Genomic DNA, 15,376 nt, shown 5'->3' on the forward strand with positions numbered 1-15,376 from the left:
GTTGCGTGGAGGCACAAGCGGCGTTTGAGGTACGAGGCTGACAGCTCGCGACCGCAGAATAACCTCGAGACCCCTGAGGGGCTTCCTTACCCCAGTTTGAGAACACCGTGTGTTAAATTAATTTTAGCCTGTGTCCATTACACATGCATGTGCTATTTTGAGCATTTCAGTTTTCACAACATAGGCTCATCCCAGATTCTGGAACAAGCTCAAATGCTCCAGTTCATGGAGAGTACAATAAGCTGTACTAAAGACAAACCCACAGTAACCGTCTCAGTTGTGATGAGGGACCCATGGAGCCAGTCTTTAGGAACAGATAAATGCTATGGAGATAAGTTCCATTAATGGCTATTGCCAGAGAGGGGTAAGAGAATTCACTGCCATAAGGGCTGCTATCTCGCCTGCCCGTCTGGCGGAGGTAATGGCCACCAAAAAAGCTGTTTTCATCGAGAGGTGCAAAAGGGAGAAGGTGGCTAAGGGCTCAAAGGGTTGATGAGTTAAACAGGACAATACTAGGTGAAGATCCCATGGAGGAGTAGGTGGCTTAATGTCTGGATATAGGGTTTGGAGTCCCTTCAAAAAACACTTGGGATGGGATGAGTGAAAACCGAGGTATTCTCAACTGTACAATGAAAGGTTGTGATGGCAGCTAAGTGGACTCTAATAAAGCTGAATGACAGGCCGGATTGTTTAATGTCCAATAGATAATTGAGTATGCAGGGAAGAGGTGCAGAGGTAGGAGACAGTTGCACCATTTTGTGAACCTTTTCCACTTTCGGAGGTAGGTGGTATGGGTGGATTGTGTCCTGCTGTGTAGAAGTACCCTCTGTACTTGGTTGGAACAGTCTAGTTCTCGTTGGGAGAACCATGCAGGTACCAAACTTTGAGGTGAAGCATGGAGAGATTGGGGTGAAGAAGCCGGCCGTGCTGCTCTGATAAGAGGTTGGAAATGAGAGGCAGGGAAATCGGTGGTTGAATTGACATTCTGGTGAGGAATGGGAACCACGGTTGTCTCGGCCATGAAGGTGTGATCAAGATTATCCTGGCACAATCCGTTCGTATCTTCGTGAGAACCCTGTTGAGCAATGGTATTGGGGGAAAAGCATAAATGAAGGGCCGGTGCCAGGAGATGATGAATGCGTCCCCGAGGGAGTGTTTGCCCAGTCCTGCCCTGGAGCAGAAATTGAGGCATTTCATGTTTTTCGGGATTGCAAAGAGATCTACGGTTGGGTGACCCCAAGTGCGAAATATGTTGAGAATGATTTTGTTGTCTATCTCCCATTCGTGCTCTGAGGGGAAATGTCTGCTTAGCTCGTCGGCAGTGGTGTTCATCACGCCTGGGATGTAAGCAGCTGATATCTGGATGTGGTTTGCAAGGCACCAATTCCAGAGTTTCATGGCCTCTGAACAAAGAGAGTGAGAACTAGCCGCCTTTGTGTGTTGATGTAGAACATGCAGGCAATGTTGTCTGTCATTATGCGTACATGCTGATTCTTGATTAGTGGGAGGAAGCAACGGCAAGCATTCCGGATAGCTTGAAGTTCTAGAACGTTTATGTGTAGGGAGGTCTCGGAATGAGACCATAGCCCGTGGACTGTTTGGTGAGAGATATGGGCCCCCCAGCCGGTTAGGGCTGCATCGGTCGTCATCATCACAGTTGGTGGAGTCTGGAGGAAGGGGACTCCAGAACAGAGGTTGTCGGGGACTGTCCACCATATGAAAGAGTCCTTGACCCGGTAATGTATGGTTAATTGTTTGTTTATTGAGTACACGTTCAGTTTGTAAACCATGGCCAGCCAAGCTTGGAAGCATCTCATGTGTAGACGTGCATTCTGGACCACGAAAGTGCACGAGGACATGTGCCCCAGTAGTTGGAGGCAGTCTCGGGCGGCGACCCGAGGGCTTCTGCGAAGCCTTGTAGCCAGCAGTTTTATGGCATTGAATCGGTCGGGTGGAAGGGATGCCCATCCGGTTCTGGAGTCGAGGCTCGCTCCTATAAAGTCCAGGCATTGGGTAGGACTTAATGTGGATTTGTTTTTGTTTATTTGGAGGCCCAGGGATTGAAAGCACTCGATGGTGATTTTTGTGAAGTGGAGGGCCTCGGCGTATGTGGAGGCCTTGAGGAGGCAATCGTCTAGGTAAGGGAATATTATAACTCCTTTTTTCCTGAGGTAGGCCGTGACTACCGCTAGGAGCTTGGAGAAAACTCGAGGGGCAGTGGAAAGGCCAAATGGTAGAACTCTGTATTGGTAATGCGTTGAACTTTGCTTTCTTGATGAATTTGTTGAGCCTTCTGAGCTCGAGGATCGGTCGCCATCCTCCAGTTTTCTTTGGTTAGGAAATAAGGGGAGTAGAATCTTCCCTTGGCATTCGAGCACGAGTTCGATAGACCAGATGAAGGAGTGTTGTACTTCTTGCTGGAGGTGTGGCTCGTGGAAAGGTGTCCTGAAGAGGGATGCGGAGGTGGGTGGGAGGTAAGGAGAGGAAGAGGATGAATACCCCATGTGATGACCTAGAACCACTTGCGGTGGTAATACTCTCCATTGGTATATAAAAAGGTGTAGACGGTGCCAAAGATAGTTGTGACAGTGCATCACTGGAGTTGGTACGACGTTTACGAGACCCTCGACCAAAGGTTCAAATTTGCTTATTAGTTTGAGGAAGTTGGGCATCCCAGAAGAATTGGGTGACGCCACTGGTATCTGGACCTCTGGCGTTGTGCTGTTGTTGTGATCTGAGATCTCGAAAATGCTGAGTATATGAGGGGTAACGCGGACGGTGGTAAGGTTGATTATCTACTGTCGCCTTCTGTTTATAGGGGTTGGATACTAAGGACCGAAGAGATGCCCTTGAGTCCTCATTGAGTGAAGCACCTCATTAGTAGTGGAAGCAAAGAGTTTTCACCATCAAAAGGAGATCTCTATTGGTGCTCTGAACCGCGAGGAAAGAGAGAAGAGAAAGCCGATGAACCTCGGCGCATGACCACCGCTGTGAGCGGGGATTTGCTCGCAGTATTGGCAGCAAGTATTGGCAGAGCTGCTTGGAGAGCCGTGCGGGTTTGATTTGGCCCTCAGAAACTAAAGCTGTAAACTGTTGTTCTTGTAGTCTGGAATGTGTTCAAGAAAGTCTATGAACTTGTTATAGTTTCTTATGATCTACTTTGCTAGAATGCGCATAATTGGCGATTCGAATTGTATGTTGAGAGGCATACACCTGTGGACCCAGCAGGTCTAGGCGTTGCTTTGTTGGCTGGGTAGGGCGGATACTGTTGTTTGTTCCTCGATCGGCTGCGTCCACTACCAATGAGTTTGGCGCAGGATGTGAGAAAAGGAATTCAGAGCCTTCAAGGAATGAAGTATTTGCGGTCCGCTTGTTGCAGGTAGGCTGGCTTGTGGCTGGAGCCTGCCAGATGGATTTAGCAGGTTCCAGAAGGGCTGGATTAATTGGTAATGCAGTCTGGATTACGAGAGGTTGCAGGATGTTGGTTAACTCATGTTGTTGGTCAGTATCCTCTAGATTGAGTCTAAGCTCGCTGGCAACCTTTTAAAGATCTTGGAATTTGAAATTGTCTGAGGGCGGGGAAGGGGAAGGAAGTAAAGCCTCCTCAGGTATTGAATCAGTTTGTACGTCAGGTAATACTGGATCAGGAGCTGGATGTAATTGATCCTGGGATGGAGGGTGCCACCAAGTGAGTCATATGATTTGGACGTTCGCGTCTAATGTGAGTGAGTAGCGGATGTGCTGCTGAGAGAAAGATGACCATGGAGCCAGTACTGCCATGGTGATGGAAAAGGCATAGTGGTGCCGTCCAGGGGTTAACACACCAGGAGGCCGGATCTTGAGGGTGTTTGAGACAATTTTCCTGTGTCCACGGCGGACAGGACTCCGAGGGTGGAATTAGATTGTACAGAAACATCACCCTGTAGTTCAGGCTCCTTCTCACTGGAGGAAGGCTGCTCGGACCCTGAATCTTTGTCAGGAGAAGCCATCCCTAAAAAGGGCGATTGTAGTGTAGGTGACACTAGGGTCACTTGAGTGGGTAAACTGCAGACTGGGGCAGCCGAAGGCGAAACCTGATATAAATCCTGTGAGGGAACCAAGCTGACACCGGAGTTCTTAATCTTGGCTCCGTGCCAAGTAGCGGTAGTAATGCCAGTGCCACCGGTGGTGCTGTGCTATTAATAGCAGGCTGCGGTGCCTCAGCGGGTGCCTGAGTTGTCGGTGCCGCATTCATCGCGGTGCCGATAGGTGCCATAATCAAGGCAGGCAACTGAAAGCCTGTCACCTCGGCACCAGAGCCTCGCACTGCCGCCGAAAGGACAGGCAGGTTTAGTGCAGTACCGGAGGAGCCGGCTCGTCAAAGTACTCAGGCAGGGGAGCACCGGTAAGAGACTTGTGGTGGATCTGACCGGAGAAGGTTTGTCTGTAAGGTTTTGTTTAGATTTTGAGTGCTCTCGTTTAGCTGCTTTCTTCAGTTTCTTTGACGTGTTACAGCTGTGTCTGTGAGCGGAGGCAGAGTCCGCGCCAGGGTCTGAGGCAGATTGCAGAGATTTCTGAAGCAAAATGAGTTTGAGCTTTAACTCCCTATCCTTCCTCGCTCTGGAACTTAGTTTAGTGCAGTGAGTACATTTTTGGGGACTATGAGTCTTCCCCCAAGCATTTTATACACTGTGAGTGTCCATCAGAGAGAGGGAGAGCGTCCTAACAGGAGGAGCAGCGCTTAAAGCCTGTGAAGCCAGGCATATTTGAAGCAGCTAAGAGAACAAGAAAAAAAAATCATTTTTTTTTAAATAGTAGAAAAAAAGGTAGGTAACACTAACTAACAACTAACTAACAGGAAAAAACTGTCTAACTAGAGGTATTTTAAGATGGGGAAAGAAATCTTAAAGAGTCTGCTGAGCTCCGTCTCAAGCCGGGGGCGGTAGAGAAGGAACTGAGGGTACCGGCCACGCATGCTCTCTAGTAATATACTCAGAGTGAGTGACAGGTTCTAAGCATGCATGGCCACTACGAGTACTGCTGCAAAAAATCTCCAATCAAAGGCGCAGGGGCTCACCCACACCTAGAGTGGAGCACCCACAGGGACATCTCTCGAAGGAGAACCAGTGATACCTTGTAAAGAAGTTTTCTCAAAACTGGGTTTGTGCCAAGATGCAGAAGGTTTATTTTTCCCAGGGCCACCCGTGGAGAGGGAGCAAGTGAGGCAATTTGCACTGGGCCCCACAGGGGCCCCCATGAGAATATAGTATTGTATAGTATTGCAATTGTTTTATGGAAGGTGCCGCAAAAATTGCTTTGCCCCAGACCCCCTGAATCTTCTAGGCAGTTAGGGGTATGTTTCAGGAGTGGGTGAGTGAGATTCTGTGGCTTGCATTGTGCAGGAGGTCAGACTAGATGGTCATAATGGTCCTTTCTGATCTTAAAGTCTATGACTATGAGAACTGGCAAGGTTTAGAGGGCAGGGTGGCAGGATGGCTGCGGAGCTGGACAGAACTGCTCCAGTTCCTGTCCCTGGGGAGGAGAGCACAGACACTTAACTAATTGGTACTGTCCATGATCTGGCACTGACTCAACACTCTGTGCCCACCCCCAGAGTTCCTGGCCAATCTCCACAGGTTGTTTCTGTAGTTTTTTTGGCCAGGACTGCACTGGGTCTCCGCAGGCAGGGCCAGTGCTTTCATTTAGGCGACTTAGGTAGTCACCTAAGGCACCAGCCTTATGGGGGGGGCGGCATTTTGCCGGGGGGCGGCAGGTGGCTCCGGTGGAGCTGCCGCAGTTGTACCTGCAGACGGTCTGATGGTCCCGCGGCTCCGGTGGACCTGCCGCAGGCATTTCTGTGGTCGGTCTGCTGCTCCCGCAGCTCCAGTGGACCTGCTGCAGGCATGCTTGCGGCAGCTCCACCAGAGCCACGAGACCTGCGCGTGGGGCGGCGAAATGGCCCGGCGCCTAGGGCACCAGAAACCCTGGCGCCGGTCCTGTCTGCAGGGGTTCTCCATCTTCCCCTGGAGGAGGCAGGAGAGGACCTGACGTTTAAGCACATGCAGGTCCATGTCTTCCGCCTCCAGGCCCTGCAGACACTCCTTTATAGTGCATGTGGCTCGTTGTTGAGCACATTGGTACATGCCTTCCTCCGCCACCTGTGAGGGCTCTGATATGACCAGCTGCTCTTTTTTCTCCCTGCCGTGAGACCTCTCTGAGCTGCCAGTCTTCTACCAGGACCTTCTCCTGATCTGGAAGCTGGTTTACGCAACCAGATGCATGGTGACACCAAGGGGGTAGATCTCCTTGTAGAGCCCCTGCTACACAATCCTCGGCTCCATGTGCAGGTGGCAGAGTCCCCCTTGGTGTGCCGGAGGTTGGTCCTGGCAGAAGTCACCAGGATCAGAGACCTCCTGGACTACGACTTGGGGAGTTGGGTGGATCCCTTGACATTCAGTTGGTACATGGGGCTCTCCACCCTTAAAACCCCATGGTGTGATCTCCAGGAGGTGAAGGCAGAGCTTCCCCTCGTGGCTTGGGTTTTCCTTGAGCGCGTCCTGCGAGAGACCCACCCACCTCTCACTCCAGGCTTTCCGGATCTTTCCATCGGCCCCCTGCCCTGTGAGCCTTCCCAGCCTCCCCCTCCTTGTACCCCAAGCTGACTGCATGTCTTGCAGCAAGTTTGTTTTCTAACCACACCAAGAAACCATCTATATGCACTCATGCAGCACTCACTTCATTTCCCCACCATCATGTTCTGCCCATATATCAAGTGGCAGAACCTTTCAAAAACAGTGGAGGATGGGGAACCCTGCTGGGCCAGCTTATATTCCACCTTAGTCTTGCAGGCTGCTGGGAATACCAGCTGATGGCTCCTACATGGAGCCATGAGCACAGCCATGTACTTGGCATGGTTGACCTCTGTCCCTGAAGTCTGTCCCTTCTGTGACGTGAGGGAGATCCTGATGCATGAGTACTTTCAGTGTGCCTGGCTGCAGCCCCTCTTCCAGCTCCTCCAGAAGCTCTTGTGGAGCCTCTGGCTGCACTTTTCCCCGAACTTGTTAATTTATGCACACTCAATCTGAGGCCTCACAAAGTCACGGGATCACCTCGTCAACCTCTTCCTGGCTGTGGCCAAGGTGGCCATTCATAACACCAGGGAAAGGAGGTTGGTGGAGGGCCCTGCAAGCGTGCGGCTGTCTTTTGTTCTTTTATCCGCTCATGTATCTGGGCAGAGTTCCTCTGGGCAGCATTGGCCTGCTCTCTCAATGCCTTTGAGGAGCAATGGGCGCTGTCCATGGTTCTCTGCTCTGTGTCCTCCCCTGATTCCCTAGTTTTGGCCCTTTGACCTATATGCCTGCTCCCTTTATTGACTTTGTTATCCCCCATATTTGGTTGGGCTCTGGGCCCAGTAGCTCCTCCCTAGGCTGGGGAAGGGTTTTTTAGCAGTAGGTGAGCTAGCGCTCGCCCACATACAGGTGCTACAAAGGACCCTCACTTTTGGGTAACTTCCTGGCTTTATAGAAGCCCAGCATACCTCTACCCAGCTGGTCTTCATCTTCATTTAGGCTTTATCAGGCCCTAGCTCTCCTCCACGTGCAGGTTATAAGGTTAGTTGGTCATTTTTAACCTGCACAGGCCTTGGGTGGAGTAAAGTTAGGTGTTTGACTGTCTCTGAAAAGAGCATGGGCTGCTCTTTCTTTAAACCTCTGGGACATACAGAAAATCATATGAAAAGTAAAAAGCTCTTTATAAATTATCATACATTCTCCCTCCCTTTGTGTTTGAACTTATTCAGTCTGTCTCTCTTTCATATCTTTTTCCCATCAATACTTGTTATTAGAGGTTATTGTGAATCTTATGAACTTTTACTTACTTTTAACAGTTCTGCCAACAAGGACAAATTTGTAGACCCAATTATCATAACAGGTCCCCTGGATAAAGTGTTGGACTGGAAGTGAAGAGATCAGGGTTTGATTCCCAGCCTACCCATAGCCTGCTGTGTGATCTTGGGTGAGTTACTCCTCGCTGTGCCTAAGCTACCTGTAAATGGGCGGAACTCACCCCCACGGCACCTCCTGCTGATCACTCCTGGGTATTAGTTCAAACTTGCAGCTGGAGCGCCCTCTGCAGGATGGTGATCTGCCTTCCAGCTTCTCCTACTGGCCCCGTGTCCCTCCCTGGACCCCGGTGCCCCTGTTATGTGGGGTTCTGCCCCCCTAGCAGTAACCCCTTTCTCTTAGGGGTTTCCCCTCCCTGGGAACCCCCCACCCTCTATCCCCACTTTGCTTCAGCGTCTTGGCTACTGCCAGTCATTGTCTAGTCCCACACCCTGGGGCAGACTGCAGTATCAGCCACTCATCATCAGCAAAGGGGTTTGGACCTGCTGCCATGGCCTACCCCTGGGTTGCACCCTACAACCCCAGTACCTCCTGGCCTAATTCTAGGCTGCAGCCTGGGGCTTTCCAGGCAGGAGCTCCACAGCTCCTCTGCCTTTCCCCAGCACTGCTTTACCCTAGGTACCTGCTCTGGTTTTTGGCAGCCAGGCCCTTCTCCCTCTACAGGCAGAGGAAGACTTTCTTCCCTTCTCTCTCTGAATGCAGAGAGAGACTCTCTGTGCTCCTGGCTTCTTTGCCCTTTTATAAGGGCCTGTGGCTCAGTTTGGGGCATGGCCCCAGTAACTGCCACTTCCCCCAATCAGCCCAGCTCAAAAGGCTGCTCGCTCCAGCCCCAGCCTCTTTCCTGGGCTGTTTTTAACCCCTTCAAGGCCAGAGTAGAGATCCACTCTGCTACACTACCCCATCTGTAAAATGATGATAATAGTGAATCTCTTTTGTAAGCTGGTTTGCTATCTATAGATGAAAAGCATTGCAAACGTGCTATGTGGAGTTGGCTGGGAGTCTTCCAGCAAAACAGGCTTTTGTCAGAAAATGCTGGTTTGTTGAAACTGAAATATTTCTCAGAACTGTAGCATTTTGACTAACTTCCAAGAAAACACAAGCAGGATACTTGCTTGGTTTCCTGTCAGTTTACTGGTGGCTGCAGGGGATTACAGGCTTCTAGGGTCCATGGCTACAACACGCACACAAGAGGACAACCTCAATTGTGAATCCCAGAGCTTCTAGGGTTCAAAGCTCTAGGGCAGCCCTGCCATTCTGACCGACCCAAGGTTAGAAAGCCGAGGCCTCTCCAGCCTCCCTGTTATGAAGCTGGGAACATGGAAACCCTGACTCTAGCTGAATATTCCAGGGCTTCTAGATTCACAGCTCACCATCCATCTGCTAGGGATGACAGGGGGAGTCTTGGCTGTGTTGGGAGCTTCAGAGCTTGGGCTTCCAGTCTTAATTTCATTTTGAAATATTCAAAACAAAAGTGTCTTATTTCAAAAGAATTTTGTAATTCTACCATGGACAGACAATGTCAACATATTTACCTTTCATTCCTGAAGAGTGATTTTTTTTCTTCAGCATTTTGGGATTTCCCACCAAATGGAAGTTTTGACCACCTCCAGTATTAAGAACCGGTGTTAGATGAACAAAAGCAATTGGCAGAAAAATAATTAGCCTTAATTATGCTGTGGACTTGTTGTCTAAAAATTTACCACTGCAAGTTAGATAACCAGAATGTAGGAGAATTCCACAGCTTGATCACATTGGCCCTAAGCACGTGTTTGCCATCAGCAACCAAGTCAGTGACTCTCAAAATTATTCTTTATCATGCTCTAAAAATGAGTAGGAAAGACTAAGATGGAACTGGATGAGCATAGACATTGTGTCAAAATACTTGGTGTCATACATGTATCACCTGCTGCATGATGCTTTACTCATTATCAAGTATCAGAGGGGTAGCCGTGTTAGTCTGGATCTGTAAAAGCAGCAGAGAATCCTGTGGCATCTTATAGACTAACAGACGTTTTGGAGTGTGAGCTTTCGTGGGTGAATACCCACTTCGTCAGACGCAGGTAGTGGAAATTTCCAGGGGTCACGAAAGCTCACGCTCCAAAACGTCTGTTAGTCTATAAGGTGCCACAGGATTCTCTGCTGCTTTTACTCATTATCATTACATCAGTTGACTAGATGAAAGGGAGGGCTGCAGATTTTGTCAAGGATTCATACCAATGCTATTTTTCTGAGACTGGCAAGCATCACACCACTGACACCAGTGTTCTTCAGCAGATGTTTTGCTGAACAGTGTCCTAGTGGTAGGAAACAAACATCACAGAAGACAGTAGCAGGTGTTCAATTTCACACAAAGACATTTTGGCTGGTATGAGAATCTTCAAAGAGCATGGTAGTAGGAGTAGGACTTTCTACTTTGTTAAGATTCCACTCTCACACACCCATCTTGGTCTCGCTTTGCAACCCATACAGGCTCATACCTGCGCTGCTCTCAAGGTGTAACATTGCAGTTCAACCCACTTTTAGACTGGATCAGCGAGTTAAAACCATCACCATTTCACCAACTATATTACCTTTGGCAGGTGCAGCTGGGTTTGGACCCCGCTCCAGAATGTCCTCTAGGAATTTCTGACCAGTATGAAATTGCAATGACCAAGGACAGTTGTGGGTTGTTTTTTTTAATGATTTGTTCATGCTTTAGAGAGACTAGGGGTTAGACACAACATAAGCCCAAATGCATATCATCTTTCCTAAACCTTGGCCTCTCCTTGCTTGCAGCACTTGGGTGGATTAGGTAGAGTGCACCCATGCAGCCTCTACCTCTCAGTCTGATTCCCCAGTCAGTATCTCCCTCCTTTGGCTCACAGACTGTCTCTATTCATTCCAACTGACCTTTCATACAAATGTTGAAGTTCCTTTGTCTCACCTGAGACACTGTACCTGGTCCAGACTGGTGAATGCATTTCTCCATGGGGATCTGCTGTAGTCTCCCAATAATGGAGTCATAGTATTATCCATTTGAGTACATGTGACCTAAAGTTGTCTGTGAAGCTCACAAGCTTGTACCTTCCACCAAGAGAAGCTGGTCCAATAAAGTCGATTCTCTGACCTATCTTGTCTCTCTCATTTAAGCTCAAGGCAGTTAAGGTTTTCAGCTTGGTTCCTAGAACCCAAAAGCTAATTGGGACTGATTTCAACTCTTAACAAGCAAACTAATGCTTTTATGATTTTATTTTATATATTTGTAAATGTTCTTCACAAACTCTTGTTTTTGTTTTATTAGTCACTCCTAAATGTCAGAGATGGAGTACAAACATTACTCCAATAAGGTACGCTTTGGTTGTACATTTCGAGCTATGGAGCTGAGTATATTATTAAGAATGCATATATACACTAAGACTGATTACAGTAACAAGACTTGGTGGAATCCTTCTGACACCTGAACTTTTATGTAATTTAAAACATTTTTAAACTTTCCTGATTGATCACAGCCCCCAGCTGCCTACATACATGCTGACTCTCTTCTCCTTAACCACCCTGATAGGGGTGAGAACTGAAGTGCCTCATCAAGTGCCTAGATCATTGAGAGTATTTGCTCTACAGGCTAAGAGTATTTTGCAAATTTCATTTGTACTTGTTAAAAAGTTATAACAATACACGGTCTATTGAAAACAAGTGCTATTGTGTAATATTGTAATTTGTTTTCACTTCAATTATTTCATAATAATACTAACTAATTTCACCTTTTTAAGGAAGATGATTTTTTTGTTTGAAATAACTGAAGAGGGCTTTGATGTGTTTCATCACAAACCTCAGTTCCTTCTAGACACCACAATAAAGAGGCAACCACATTCATTTTGAGTGTTTGGATCCCAACTACCCTTCAAGAAGGTTAGCACAAACAAGAATGCATAATGTGCACTAAATATATACCTTTAGTAAACTAGCCTATATAAAAGATAAAATACAGGTATTGGAAAGTAAGCCAGATCATTACTGAGTTGAGACCCTTGACATTTGAGGATTTTATTTCTCATTTCTGATGTATAATTTGCCTATTCAACCTTTAAACAGAATTTCTGACTCATACTTTGGAACATTTCATGCTCTGAAGTAAAAAGCATTTAAAGCTTTTTTTTATAGTATTTCCTGGTCCACAAGAAGCTTATTGTCCACTAAATTTGGAGTTGGCCTACAAGTGTAAAAAGGAATTGATATTTTTGTGTGTGCTTTTGTTTGATACACTTTATTGGCAAATTGTAACAAATTTTTAACCTATTATTCAAACTCTAATCCAGAATTTAGATTTAAGAATTGGGGTGTGAGAGGGCTACTACTATATTTTCTAGTTAACCAATTTTACACTGTGTTGTATCCAAAGGGGATGCAGTTTCTATTCCTTTGTTGGAACATCCTATTCATTTTGGGAAACTTGCTAAAAATAAGATATTTGAGTTGCTATTTTTTCCAAACTTTTATAATTTCACGTATTAAAATTAACCATCTCCCAGTTTGTCCAGCCATGTATATACTTGTTTTATTGGTTATAAAAAAGTTTATATTGCTTTGGCAAACCATGTAAAGGGACTATAAACTAAGCCTTAGAATAGGCCATGAAAATGTTTCTATAAGTCATGTTTCATTGCTTAAGTAGAGAATACATTTGTAATATGTACAACAAATATTTTCATGAGAGTCATGCAATTTCTAGAAGCCTTCGTAGCCTCTTGTATACATAAATAAATAAACACACACATTTGAATGGGAGATGGATTCACAGCATTGAGTATGATCAATCCACAGTTTCACCCTGCAAGGGCATCGCTGGTGTTCCCCCAATATATACATTTGTTATCCAAGAACTACAGTCTTCACACTTCCTTCATGAAGTAATTCACTATTTCTGATTATTCACTAGCTGTCTTATTTTTAATCTGTCTGGAGTATTAGATTTCCTAGAAATCAGATTTTGCAGACTCTCCTCATCTTGGGAAAATATTTGCTATGGAAAGTTACTCTGTTTCTTGGGAGCTACTGGTTTCTTATATTTTTAGTGAGAATTTAGCATAGGAAATCTCCCCATGCCATTCAATAGAGTCTTTGAAGGGAGACTTGAGAATTCAGGGTCTGATTCTGCCCTCATTTAAATCAGCGAAAGTCAGCAGTGTAATCCTCCTCTATCATCTTCTCACCATCATTTTACAATTCTTCCTCTTAGCTGTCACAAATTTCTTCCTCTTCATCTCTACTGCTGTCACTCCATGCCTTGGTCAACATTGCTTTGACTGTAAACCTTCTTCTGCCTGGCCTCTATACATCTGTCCATTTTCTTGCTACTGTGACCACATTCCTAACTTCAAGTCTAGTCACGTGACTGGCTCTCTTTTCCTTATTCTCACTTTCAATTCCCTTGCAGAAATTTTGTTCTCTAGTTCCAATTCCATAACCTCTTTGCTGCTTCTTTCTCTTCTTCTTGGCTTTGCACCCTCTTTTTATTCACTCTTCCCACTCCTTGGAAGTGGCTTGCTACATACACATATCCTTCAAATCTCTAATTAGAAACACACTTCTTCTATGAAGCTGTTACAAAATAGTGTAACAGAATATGACTGCAGCCCTTTGATTATTAACTGGTATCCTATGCATTTTAAGCAGTGCTGTAACAAGGGCAAGGGTTCCCTCGGGTGTGCAAAATGGAGAGGAGCAGCTCTACCATGATCGGTGGTGCTTCAGCGGCAGCTCTACCGCTGCCGCTTCTTTGACGGTAGGTCCCTGAGTCCTTGTCGGAGGGAAGGACCTGCCACCGAATTCCCGCCACCGCTTCATTCATTCTTCGGCAGCGGGTCCTTCTCTCCGAGAGGGACTCAGGGACTGGCTGCTGAATTGCTGCCAAAGAATGAATGAAGCAGTGGCGGCGGCAATTCAGCAGCAGGTCCTTTCCTCCGACAGGGACTCGATGCCGAAGAACCTGGAGCCAGCCCTTACCTCAGGCACAAAAATTCCTTGTTACAGCTCTACTTTTAAGTACACGTTTGATTTAGGTTGCATGCTCCATAGGGCATTTATGAACCTTATCTTCTACATAGTTGTGAAATGCTGTATACCATCAATGATCATATGAAACAGCTTGAAAATGGAGATGTGAAAGTAACATTTGTGTTTAACCATTCTGACTTCTTCACTGCTGCCTGATGTGCCAGGTACATCAGCAAGATTGAGGAGAAGAAAAAAATGACTTGAAGAGGAAGGTAGTTTGCACTGAAATTGGTTGCAATAATTGTGCAGTTCAGCAATTTATGCTGTATTCTATTTCTCTAGGCCCATTATTTTAGTCTATGAATAATTTTTCCCTCCTGCTTAAATAAATGTCTTAGAGCTGGGACCTATACTGTCATCCACTGTAAGTGGTGGGAACCAGTTCTTCTCTGTTGTCTGTAATTACCAAGGGTGGCCATCATAACATTGCTGCACATTCCCATGTTCTTTTATAAGCTACTGCTCCAAAGAATAAGCCACCTCAATTGCAAAAAAAGTGTTGGAATGGAGACACTTACTTTTTCTAAATTAAAGTGCTTTTTTTTTTTAAGATTGTTTGTTTAGTTTTGCTGTTTACCAGATAACAAGGGCTGCAATATTGAAGTGTCAACATTCATTTATGAACCATATTGAGATTCACTAAATGAACTCAAGCAGTGCAAAGTAATTTGTATTCAAGACATATTGCCTAATCAGACTTAAATTCAAGTGAACATTTAATTAATTCGGTCTATTTGATTCACCAGCGGTTAAAATTTCTTTAATTATATCCAAGCTGGAATAAACAATGGATCATAGGTTAGGCCTTCCCATATTAAACTGATAGGATCAGATCAGTTTGTAGCTCAAATGAGGAACAAGGAATTCCAGTCAGAAATTAGAGTATCAAACAATGTTCTATTTCTCAGTCTAAATTAATTGTTTTCAAAAGTAGATGTGGTATAAGATGTAGGGGAGAAACCTATTTGTCTTCTACACAGAGTTCATTGTAATGAGGTTTAAACACTTAAACTGTAATTTTCTCCCCTTCATCTTTTTTTTTTTTTAAGTTCCCTTTAATATCAACACTGATACCATGTCAGTACCTGGAATTGCAATGTAAATTATGGTAATAATGGTAAAGAAGTGTTCATAGTTAATTGATATCTGCAGGATTTACAGGAGTTAAATGAAAATGAAAATGTAAATCTGATGTAAAACAAACTAAAAATCAATGGGCCCATAAATTTGTTCTATAAGTGCTGTGCCACAGTTGTATTTACTAGCTTCTTGCACTGAGCAGCAAAGCTGGGTTAGAAATCCTTTATAAAAATTAAATTACTTTACCCACACTTGTAAAATACTCTGTGCTATTATTTGGAAGTGCTAATGTCTACTGAGTTAGCTGCAGAAGTGCTATCTGTAAATAAGACACTAAGATCCAAAGCAATTTAAACAATTTTAAACTTTGGGACTTCCAATGC

The 15,376-nt window shown here is 45.6% G+C and overlaps 1 long non-coding RNA gene across 1 annotated transcript in view; it reads left to right on the plus strand.

The window, feature by feature from the left end:
• Positions 1-15,376, plus strand: part of LOC142046265 (uncharacterized) — a 364,118-nt gene that overhangs the window by 221,025 nt on the left and 127,717 nt on the right. The gene's annotated exons all lie outside the window — the stretch shown is intronic.

The sequence above is a fragment of the Chelonoidis abingdonii genome, chromosome 1, assembly GCF_003597395.2.
Source record: "Chelonoidis abingdonii isolate Lonesome George chromosome 1, CheloAbing_2.0, whole genome shotgun sequence".
NCBI classification, from domain to species: Eukaryota; Metazoa; Chordata; order Testudines; family Testudinidae; genus Chelonoidis; species Chelonoidis abingdonii.